This window comes from Pleurodeles waltl, chromosome 4_2 (assembly GCF_031143425.1).
Source record: "Pleurodeles waltl isolate 20211129_DDA chromosome 4_2, aPleWal1.hap1.20221129, whole genome shotgun sequence".
NCBI classification, from domain to species: Eukaryota; Metazoa; Chordata; class Amphibia; order Caudata; family Salamandridae; genus Pleurodeles; species Pleurodeles waltl.
In genome coordinates this window covers 887827662-887840163 of record NC_090443.1, presented here as the reverse complement: position 1 = coordinate 887840163, position 12502 = coordinate 887827662, and positions in this window count along the sequence as shown.

Sequence of the window (12502 nt, the reverse complement as noted above, 5' to 3'; positions counted from 1 at the left end):
AGCTCCAGGTACAGCAGCCACCCCCGTACCAGCACCGCCCTCCCAGTAGCCCCCACCCAGTTGCCCGTACCCGCTCACCCAGAAGGGTGGGCATCTCCTTGGCCCCAGGCACCTCAGGCCCTGCCCCAGTCAGCCCTGCTGCCCTCAGTGAGGAGGCTATTGACCTCCTGAGATCCCTCACTATTGGGCAATCAACCATTCTGAATGCAATCCAGGGTGTCGAGAGGCATTTGCAAAAAACAAATGAATACCAGGAGGGCATTCACTCTGGCGTGGCGGCCCAACAGAGAGCATTTCAAGCTCTGGCCTCAGCACTGATGGCAGCCATTGTCCCTGTCTCTAGCCCCCCCCCAACTTCCTCTACCCAGTCCCAATCCCCTCAATCCCAGCCTATCCCAAGCACACCTTCAGACCAGCATTCACCCAAATCAACACAAAGAAGTGGCTCTGGCAAACACAAGCACCATACTTCATTTCACAGGCACTCACGCAAGCACCATCCCCATGCAGACACACCAACATCCACTGCCTCCACTGTGTCCCCCTCCTCCTCTTCGTCCACATCCCTCCCAGTAGCATCTCCACTCACACCTGCATGCACTACATCCTCATCCACTACCTCCATCACCAACACGCCTATCACTACATGCCCTTCACTGGCAGTCACCACCCCACATCCATGCACATGTCCCCTGGGTCCTCTCCCATTGTGTCTGTGACCCCTCCTCCCAAAGTACACAAACGCAAGCACACACCTACCCAACAGCCATCCACCTCACAAGAGGCATCCAGCCCATGCACCTGCACCCAAAGTCAGCAGACAGACACCTCCTACAACCACTCCGTCTTCCTCCACTCCAAAACCTTCTCCATCTTCCCACCTCAGTGTCCCTAAGAAGCTTTTCCTCTCTACCATTGACCTCTTCCCTACCCCTCCACCTCCCCTTCCTGCCAAAACCCAGCCCAGCACCTCAGCCACCAAGTCCATGTCCGCTGTGGTTCCTGCAGCTGTCAGAGGATCGAAGGGGGCACCGTCAGCCCAGCCAGTGTGCCACCAATCTGTGCCAAGGAAAAGACTATTCCACCACCTGGCAAGGTGAAGAAGGGGACAGCATCCAGCAAGGGGAAGGAGCCACCACCACCCAGCAAGGCCACCTCAAACACTCCAGCTGCCAGACCCAAGGTGACACCACCAGCTGCCAAGTGCAGGAAGGGGCCCAAACCACCAGCCAATGCACTTCAGCCGTCCAAGCCTGCAGGTGAAGGCCTGGTGGCTACCAGCACAACCGCCAGCACTGCCACCTGCATTGCGGCCAGCACCGCCGACAGCACCGCTGCAAGCAATGCCACCGCCACCTTCACCGCCACAAGCACCACTACTGTCAGCAGCAGCAGCCCCAGTGGGCAGCCGTCCGAGGCTGCAGGAGAAAGGCTGGAGCCTCCCCCACCACTGGCAGCACTGCCAAGAGCACCGCCGCTAGCACCGCCACAAGCAATGCCACCAGGACCGCCACCTGCACCGTGGCAAGCACCACTACTGTCAGCAGCAGCAGCCCCAGTGGGCAGCCCTCCGAGCTGCAGGAGAAGGGCTCGAGCCTCCCCCCACCACTGGCAGCACCGGCACCGCGGACAGCACCACCACCTATGCTGCCGCAAGCACCGCCACCTGCACCGCTGACAGTAGCACCACTGCCAGCAGCAGCAGCCCCATAAGGCAGCCGTCCGTGGCTGCAGGAGAGGTTCTGGAGCCTCCCTCCACTACTGGCAGCACCCCTACCAGCACCAGCACTACCACCACTGTGCAGCCGTAGCCACCGCCAGATGGACTGTAGCCCTGCCTCCATGGACTATCATGCATCCTGGTCACTGCACATCTCGTGGCTCTGACACCCAGGTGAGGGACTGTGCACTTCCACCCCCGAAGTGCTGCATCACTGGGCACAGAGCCCTGTCTAGAACCAGTGGAGTAATGCATCCACTCACCCTATCCTTGGCAGGATGAAGCACACTGGGCACAGGGCCCCCTCCAGAACCAGTGGAAGAAGGCATCCACTCACCCTATCCTTGGCAGGATGAAGCACTGTGGGCACAAAGCCCCCTCCAGAACCAGTGGAGAAATGCATCCACTCACCCTTTCCTTGGCAGGATGAAGCACTCTGGGCACAAAGCCCCCTCCAGAACCAGTGGAGAAATGCATCCACTCACCCTATTCTTGGCAGGATGAAGCACCCTTGGCACAACGCCCCCTCCAGAACCAGTGGAGAAAGGCATCCACTTGAGAGACTTTGGCCTTGCACTCTCCAGGACCAAGCAGTGGGCAAATCACCCACTTTAGAGACTGTGGCTTTGTAGTCCCTAGGAGCAAGCAGTGGGCAAACCACCCACTTGAGAGACTGTAGCTTTGCACTCCCCAGGACCAAGCAGTGGGCAAACCACCCACTTGAGAAACTGTGGCTTTGCATTCCCCAGGACCAAGCAGTGGGCAAACCACCCACTAGGGAGACTGTGGCTTTGCACCCCCCAGGACCAAGCAGTGGGCAAACCACCCACCAGAGAGACTGTGGCTTTGCACTCCCCAGGACATCGCTGTGGGCATGGGGCCCCTCCAGGAGCAGTGGCATTGTCCCATCTTCCGGCTGAGGTGCCTCCCCTACCCGTCCCCCTGAGGTGCCTGTGTGTTTTCGACCTGATGTCCCTGCAGTGTTCTCTCCTTATTGAGGCAGAAGTCAAGTGTGGGCTTGGCCTATGAGTTTTTGCCCAGTGGCCCACTGACATTTTGAGTGGACAATGTACCACCTTTTGTACATATTGTATATTTTGTAACTACTGTTTTTGAATTTATAAAGTTTATCTGACTATTTCTAATATATTACTCATTTGACTCCATTCCTTTTGTTCTTGCGTTCTTCCAGAGGGTTACAGGGTATATTTATAATGTTGATGTGTGTGTTTGTGTGTATGGTGTTGGGGGTGAGGGTAGGGGTGTTACCTGTGTGTGTCACTCTCTTTTTCCTCCCCCCCTCACCTATGTGCTAGGTGCAGTACTCACTGTGGTCGTCGCCACCGCCGTTGGTACTCCTGGTAGCTGAGAAGATACACCAGCATAGGTAACACCTGTAGTTGGGGCTCCATGGGGTCCTGGTTCTTCCTTGGGTGTCGAGAGGTGAGTGGTTTCCCTTCCAAATACTGTTTCTGCCGTGCTTTTGATGGCATTGGTACCGCCCCGGAAAAGCTGGCGGATGGGTGGGTTGTAATGGGGTGGGTGGTACATTGTCTTCCACCTGTCTGTTGGTGGTTACCGCTGTGGTGTTTGTTGCTACCGCCGTGGCGGTCAGAGTGTTAAAGTGGCTGTATGTGTTGGTGGTTTCAGCCGTGGGTGTGATTCCATTTTTGTTACCACTGGCCTGTTGGCGGTATTACTGCCGCTTTAACACCGACCGCCAGGGTTGTGATGAGGGCCATAATGTCGATCATGACAAGCACACAGCAGTCCAAAGTAAGGGCAATAAATGTAAACTTTGAATTTGGTATAATAAGCCAATCATCAAATTTTCTAACAATAGTCATGATCTTGAAGAGCATCTTCGAAGCCATCGAATGGAAAGGACCTCAGAAAAGAGGCCACATCGTCAGATGTTAGATCGATCACAAAATAGGCAGACAGATCCATGGAGTAGTAGTGCGTAGTAGTCTCTTGAGCAGGTCCACCTGCAGGAGTGGCACTCTCCACAGTACCAAAAAGAGCCAGATCGTTCACCAAGGGTGGCTCATAAGTGGCCTCGCAAATCAACCTTAGTCTCAGGGGGCACGACCGTGAATGAACGCTCATTGGGGACATCAGCAGTGCTTGGTCCTCAGGAGGCACTGGCGTAACAGCAAGACACACTGTAGGCAAGTGCTCGAAGAGCTACCATACGCAGCGAAAAACTGGTTGCACGCACCATAGGAGTGGACGGAATGACAATGACCAATCATACTCCAATTCCCCCAGCAACGAAGCATTAAAGACGTGAACCATGTGTTCACGGCACAATTGAGCTGGTGTCAGTGGCTCTATTGCTTTGCGTAGCTGGAAAGACAACCACTGCCAATCAAAGAAATAGTAGTAGTATTCCGCCAATCAACGCCAAAATTATAGGAAAGCCGCCAAACACACTGGAAAAGAGTGAATGGATGGCCGATGAAATGACTCCGAAGACAGTCTGGAAGATGGACACAAATCTAGACCCCACAGCCTTAAAGAAGTGGACAATCCCAGTAGTGCTTGAGGCATTGAAAATTATATATACCAGCTCTCCAAAGTGCTTAGGGAATTTGGTATTTAATAGGGATTGTAGCTCGGCTGATGATCTCGCAATCTGGAGAGCATACGTCTCTCTAGCTGATGTCAACCCGACTTGTTTTTGGAACAGTAGCGCCTTTAGTCTGATCAGCTTGTCATAGTTTACATTAACAGTATCAATGTGAGGCCACATTTCTGATACTTTTATCTCTTGTGTGGGGGTAAATAAAACTTGTCCGCAACATGTAATGACGACCTTAGAGACTGAAATTGCGTAGGCAATTCCTGGTCGCATACTGGACCAGCTGTGGTCGCTCAGCACCTCATAAGTTCCACTCGAAAGTACATGAAATGCTGGTCGAATCAAAGGGACGGGAGTACCCTTCAGAAGAAAGGCCAAATTTGCAAACCCCACATTGCAAAGGCTCTGAAGGGACACCTGCTTGCAGATCACTGAATGACTAACAGTAGTCTTGCATTCGCTTCCGCTGAGAAAGACCTCTGTTTCGCCGTTCAGACATTTGTATTCAAAGGGCAACTCCCACTCTTTAATATAGCTATTGCCTAGTTGCTGGTACCTGCCCACAGCAAGATGTTTCAGGCTTTTTGAAAAACGAAAAGTGGAAATGGGCACATTAATGATACCATGTAGGAGCCATACTGTTAAAGGACTTTCTGAAACTGTGATGTATGTGAAGCATGGTGAAACTCGCTTCCCTTTTAGCCATTGTCTGTTGTTACCTGGATAAATTAAAGGCGGTAAACAATTCACTACCGTTAATGTACTTCCATGGAATTCAGCCATTTTTCAAAGTCTGTAATGGCCAACCTAACTGCATGATAGAACGCAGCTGACTTTGTCCATGATATAAAAGGGACACGTCTGTCTGAATGATATCAATTGCAGATGACACTATGTTTGTTAGGGAAAAAATCCTTTTGGACAGAGTGTTCATGCCATTATCGACAACAGCTAAAGCCTTTTCTAAGTTTTCCTTGTCCATCTGCCTTAAACGCGCAGCAGCTTCTGTCTGAGAAAGCTTCCAGATCTCATTATACATAGCATATATGAATCTTTTAGAGTGTGGCTTCCTAGGACCTAGCAAAAGTCCTGCAAGTCTATATCCTCAGAAAGAGTGTTAAGATATTCTTTAACTGCGGCTAATGTGTTAGTCTGTATCCATTGTTGGCACAGTTTACCCACACTGTATGTTGTAACTATACCTGTGTGTTGACCAGAGACAAAGCAAGGTTCAGGCTGAATAATCTTGAAACCCCCTGAGGAATTAAAAAAATATGCCTGACATCCATTAGTGTCTATTGGCCAAATCAACCACCCGCCGGGACTGGAGAGTGAAGAGTTATAGGTACCAGCCTGAACCTTTGCATCTTGTTCTTTCTCAGTGACATTCAGGAAGAATTGCCAATCATTAAACTTTTCTGGTGTGGGGATACTGGGTGTGTTCATTTCTTTTATTTTTGCTAACCCCAGACAGGATGTCTGTTGAATCGTGTCATTTAAAAAGATCATTTGCCCAGGCATCCAGCATGCTCTGAATAAAGCTTCCCTACCTTGTATTTGCCAATCTTGTGTTCCCCATACACTCTTTAAATCAACAGTGTTCCTCCAGTATTTGTAACCTTTAACTGCAAGACGGGAAACAAAGTAATCTGAATAAATCAGCTTTGTATCAGTTGGCAAAATTTTCCTAATTTTTGAAGGAGGCAATTTGAAATAATATGTTGTGTGTCATGCCCAAAAAAATAAGTAAATTTATCTGTATAACGTTTTGGGCTGCCCACAGGTGGTGTTGAACAGTGTTCCCACTGTGTGTAATTAAGTACTGGTCTATGCCAAGAGGCATGGTGCAGGTAGTAATATCCCCAGTTACTGTAGCAGAACATTTTCCCATAATTCATTGCATATCGTTGTCCCACACAATACCATCAGGAATTGGAACAGCCCAAATGTTCCCAAGGGACAAGTCTCTTATATGAGGAAAGATATTGAGTTAAGACCTCATCCACAGGTGCAACAGAGGAGCATTCAGGAAGGTAATGACCATTTATGAGCAAAAAGAAAACAGTCATGAAACCAAGCCATAGAACCAACTAAAAAAATGTCAAGAAGAACCATAAATAGTTCCAAGGGTGAATTAAATAGTTATTTTTAAGCCATTGGTACAGCTTATGTGTCTTTGAAACATTTTCAATCACTGAAGTGGACGAGTCTGAAGAAAAGTCATCAATGTCGATGAAGTAACCATAGGCAATCTCTGCAAATGCAGGAGCATGTGCATCACTGGCGGATGGATCCACTTCACGTGGAGGCTCATATTAGATGGTGTCGTCAGTCTGTGTAGTGTTGGCGTAAAAAACAGCCAAATATTGGCGAGGTGCTGTCATAGAATGAACTGGAATCAGCAAGAGCTCATTTTCCGCCCTGCCCACGGTCGAGGAGGTATTTGTAGCATCGATGGGCATGCTTGTGTAGTCAGAAGTAGTGTTGTCATTTCTGCTTTGAAGAGATATATCCTGTTGGGTAGTGAGAGGGGACCGGGAACTACCCAAGGGACCTCTGCGTCTACTGTGCAGGATCGGCCACATGGTGAACTTTGACGTCATCAATGGAAATGAATCTGTTTTCTCTGGAACCAGGCAGTGGTGGTAAGATGACAGTTCTAGTACCTTGTACTCCCAGGACTGGAACAGGTGCTCTGTAGGATGGACCGAATTCCTTCTTCACAGCAATCTTTTCACGAACCAGATCCCCTACTTTAGGAATCTAGCCAGTGGAGGTTGTTGGTAAATCCCTTATTCCTAAATTGGTGGCACTGGCGGATGATTTATCATCACAAAATTGCTGAAGCTCCTGTAAAACAGTGAGATGACCTACAGCCTAATTAAATAGTCCCTGTTCAACTGAGGATCTTCCCCAAGACCACAGACATCTCCGTATTATGGTACTTAAGGTACCTGAAGTATGTGAGAAGTGATAGTCGGGGTATCCGTTAATTAGTGCCTAAACACAATCGATGGTGGCGCCATGTCGTAGTTTGACTCTTGCTCTAGGAAAGACTGCTGGTTTAAGGATGACAGTACTTATGTTTGTAGGTGACTATGCCAGTCCTACAACAAGTCGCAACTGTCGTCCCAACCCTCCCTGCTCACAAGCAGCACCTCAACAAAACCCAAACAGTAAAAGGTGATTTGTGGCAGCCTATACTCATGTGCTCAAGAGTGTGACATCTCAGAGAGTGTTGTGGTTAAATGGAAATTACCCCTTTCTCACATAAACACCATGTCTCAATCAAACACAGGCAAAATGAAGGCGCTGCAGTAAAGTTTCAATAGGTTTTATTTAGCAAAACTGCAATCTGCGATAAGTTGCATGGGATGCAATGATTAGGATAATGAACAGTGCAAGAAACAGAATGGTAAAGACAAGAGTCATTAATACAAAGACCCCCACCATCCTGCAATAACATGAAATGACATGAGATGTGAAATATGTCCTAATACCCTAGCATAATGAGCCTAACCCCTAACCTAAAAGAGAGCTAGGTATGTTAAACCTAATCTGTCAATTCCTTGTCCAACCCTTGTTACCTTGGAATGACAGGTCTCTAGCTCAGACTCCGTAGGGACACGAACACTGGGTCAGCGTCAAGTCGACGTGCAGCATCGATAGCAGCAATGGCATCTGGTCGGAATCCCTCTGACTATCTGTTTAAGTGAGAAGTATTTATACAGATCTGCTTGGACCCCTGACATAAGTCTGTTCCCAAGCAATAGATAACAAGACATGCTTGGGACGGTAATTTATATAAACAATTCCCTCAAAAGTGTGAAGAGGGAAAGTACCTAATGTGAATACCTACAGTTTGTTTATCTTTGTCGCTTGATATTGACGCTTTAGCGCGGTGGCACTGATAACGTAAATCTAAAACATGGGCCTAACTAAAAACAAGGCAGCCATTTAAAAAGATTTAATTAAATAAATGTGCTAAAACAGAGCAATGTGCTAAAACAGAGCAAGCTAAGTAAGATAAGTCACTAGGTGACAGGGGCACAAGTCGGCAAGCCAAAGGCTAAGCTAACTCCTGTATTCCATTAAAACAAACTAGGATTCACTGCAGTTTCTTATGGGACTTAGTAGCTAACGAAGAGGGAGACCTTGTAGCGGGAGGTGACTTTAACCTAGTTTGGGACCGCGACCTCAACCATAGCGTTGTCTCCTTTCAGGACACTGGAGCAATGTCCACTGCTCTTAAACGTGACTTTGCTGACAGGGTCAGCTCCTTTGTAATGGCGAAGGAGTGTCGCCTCCCTGGCTAAGCCAGGAGATGAAAGATGAAACAATATTTAATTATAATTTTATCTTTCATCTGCTGGCTCAGCCAGCAATGTGTTCACGGTAGGGCAGGGCTGGGCCATGTGGCTGGGAGCGTGGGAGGGGGGAGGAGTGGAGTGCACTAATTGCACATGTGTATTTGGTCGGCTATCTCAGGCCGGACTAACACACATGCGCACTTATGTTTTCCCAGCCTGGTAGTGTACACAGTCAGGCTGGAGAAACTGCAGAGACACCAGGGTTGTGTCTGAACGGCAGTCCAAGATGCTCAGACCAATCCTGGCACTGCTTTCATGTAGGTTTAGCATGAAAGCAGCACCAGGCTTACTGGGGAGCCTGTGCTGGTGTCCCAGCAAATGCTGGGACATCACCAGAAGATCAGAGGGGCAATACGGAAGGAGGGGCAGCGGCGACAGCAAAAGTTACGTTTTTTCTTTTATTAATATATATTTTTTTATTTGCCCTCCGCCTCTCCCCTTGAGATTTCAGGCAGCCGCCGCTGTTCACTAACCCGGGGTTAGAGGATGCATGGCATTACAGACACACCAATACTCTGGATTGTTCCTTGTATTCACATGTCTATACCTGATATTCCTGTATAGACTTTTTCTCACCCATTCACTGCTATGAGAACTAGACACTGCCACCATCTCAGGCATATCTATTTAAGATCACGCCTAATTAGTATGGACCAGGGCCGGGGACTCAATGTGAGTTCACCCATGCTGGCATTTCTCCCCACATCTGCTTAGGGACCCCATCAATGTCCCTAAGATCCAGAAAGGGATTACGGATTATTTTGATTTAAATGATAAACCATTAATATCAAAACATACCCTCTGGGATTGCTTAAGGACTACCATCAGGGGTGTTACAACCTCCATAGCCATTGCTTATACAAAGGAATCTCACCTGGTAGAGAAGAATTTAGCTAATGAGATTAGAGCTCTTGAATGTCTGGATCAATCTGGCCTTTCCATATATAATAGGAGACAATTGGATTTGCTGAGGGTCCAGCTAAGGACTGTTCAGGACTAATAAGGTTGAGCAATTCCTGCTTGCCCTGAAGCAACGGTCCTACGAGGGGGGAGACAAGGTGGGATCTCTACTTGCTCATAAATTACGACAACAAGCATAAGCCCATATATCGAAAAACAAAACAGGGGAGATGTCCTGGGCCACCACTGAACATGCTTACCAGCAAGCATTTCATAGCTTTTATCCTATTTGCTCACTGGATCTCATTGACTCTTCTGTTAGCACTTGTGACTGGGACCCCTTAGATCCCCAACATTTTGAACTCTTAGAAGTTCTTAGATTACCCTTGCTGAGCTCCACCGAGCCCTGAGAGAACTGCCCGGATGGACTTCCTGTAGCTTTCTAACTAACATTCCTCCCCTCCTTCCAAGCCAACCTGCTAACACTATGTAATACATTCACTACAGACACAGGCCTTACTCCCATGAGGGCAGCAGCGGAGATTGCTCTAATCCTCAAGCCTGGTAAGAATCCTTCCCTTTGCGCCTCCTACCACCCCATTGCTCTTCTATACAAAGACGCTAGGATCTGTAGCAAAATCTTGGTGAACAGATTGGAACCATACCTTCCTGGCCTGATTGAACTGATAAGGTAGAGTTTATTCACCATCGACAGGTGTTGGACAATAGCCGCTGTATAGCTCACCTGGTGGAGAAATCACATTGCCACAACATTCCTTCTTGCCTTCTCTCTTGACGCAGAAAAGGCCTTTGATAGGATCAGTTGGTCATTCTTGAGGGCTAGCCTCAGGGCCACCTTTAGGGGGTGCAACTGGTGCGGCTGCAGTGGGCGCTGACCTGGAGAGGGGGTGCTAACCTCAGGGGTTCTGTGTTTAGCAATAACTTACAATTTAAAAGCACCTGAGGTAGAGTTCCATGTGCGTCCAGTTGTCAGAAACAATAAAAATGTCAAGAGAACTCTTGTGATTAATGTTACTGACAGGTAGAGAGATTGAAGTTTTGTCCAATGGCAGTTTTCATTGACCATAAAGTAGCGCAGAAGATTAATATGCAGAGGGTTATTATGTCTGCTGCAAAGAACAAATCTGTATTTTATGTGGATAGCTGAATGGATTAGTAAAGCTAGCCCTTACCAGCGCTTTAAAACAAACTAAATGAATGTGAGAGAGGGGCTATAGAGAACTAAGGGGTGCTTTTGCCAGATGATAGTGCAGAAATCCGAGGACGAGGACATGGGGGGGGGGCAAAAATGATTGTCGCACGTGGCGCTACCAGGGCTAACGCTGACCCTGGCTAGCCTCCAAAAGATTGGCCTGGACCCAGACATAATCTCAAGAATTATGGCCTCCTATGGCTCTCCCGCAGCTACAATACGCATCAACGGCCAACCTACACAGCCAATCCACCTAGCAAGGGGTACGTAGCAGGGATACCCACTCTTGCCTCTACTCTTTGCTTTAGTGATGGAACCGTTGCCGATCACCATTCAACAGAAGAAGACCATTGCAAGCATACCATTTGAGGGCCACTCACATAAACTCTCTCTCTTTGCAGACAATATTTTACTCACTCTTACTCATCCCGCCACCTAGCTCCTTGCTTTTAATGAAACCCTGCAAGCTTTGAACAGGTCTCTGTAATTCAAGATTAACATGGCCAAATCCCATGCTCTGAATCTTACCATCCCCTCCCCGGATCACCATATCTTGTAATCTCTCACCCCAAATCAGTGGGCCCCGTGATCCACAAGATACCTTGGACTCAACTTAACCCGCTCTTTGACTCACTGGACGTGGGGCAACTGGCCAGAATACTGAGGGTCTGTTTTGGAAGACCTTCGCAAGTGGAGCCCGTTACATGTGTCCTGGCTGGGACTGCTTAAAGCAGTTAAAATGTATATCCTCCCGAAGCTCCTTTATTTAATTCAAACTTTGCCTACCCCTCTCCTCCAGGATGACATTGTTCACCTTCAATGAGAAATAAACATCTTTATTTGGGGGTTGGGAATGTCCTAAGTTCTCTAACACAGTGCTGATGCTCCTAAGGAATTTGGCGGGCGGTTTCCTTGGTTTGCCCCAATCTGCTTGAATACTACTGGGTGGCACACCTTCTCTATATATTGGAATAGGTTGTCCAGGAGAGTGAAAAGCACTGGTTTCTTATAGAGTGGTGGCCTGTTTACCCCTCTGGAACCTGGACTGGCTCCCTAAGTATGCTATACCATGAACCACCTTCATGGCAAACTCCCACTAGAACTATCCTGGAGGGTTGGAACAGGATTGCTTTAAACGGGGCCTTGCAACCTTTTCCCTCCCCTCTGCTTATTCGAAAATCTGGCGTCATGCCAGCCTTACAGGCCCACTCATTCCCTTGCTGGGAGGAGGGCAACTGTCACACTCTACACAACTTATATGAGAGAGAGACCATGAAGATATTTGAACAATGCAAACCAGACTTCCACATCAAGGAGGTAGCTTGACGATAATATTACAATTTGCTCCATTGGGCGCTACATCCAATCAACACGCAGGGAGTGACACAACAGTTACTCCTTTTGAGACTCTAGTTAGGGGTTTTGATGGGACGAGGGGCCTGATATCTAGCACCTACTAGGTGGTCCAGCATTCAACACAAACACTACTTCACACATTCTAATCACAATAACAGGCTGACACCAATGAGGGTATCTCCCAGAAACAATGGGTAGCATTGTGGAGTGACATCCCCAATAGTTATAGAAGGACACCCCAACGAGAGACAGCATACAAACTGATGACACTATGGTTCTAGACCCCAACACGCCTGTAGGGAGCTGGAGTTCTGGCTTCAGTACCCCACCCCCAGGTCCCCAGTGCCAGTGTGCCTTCC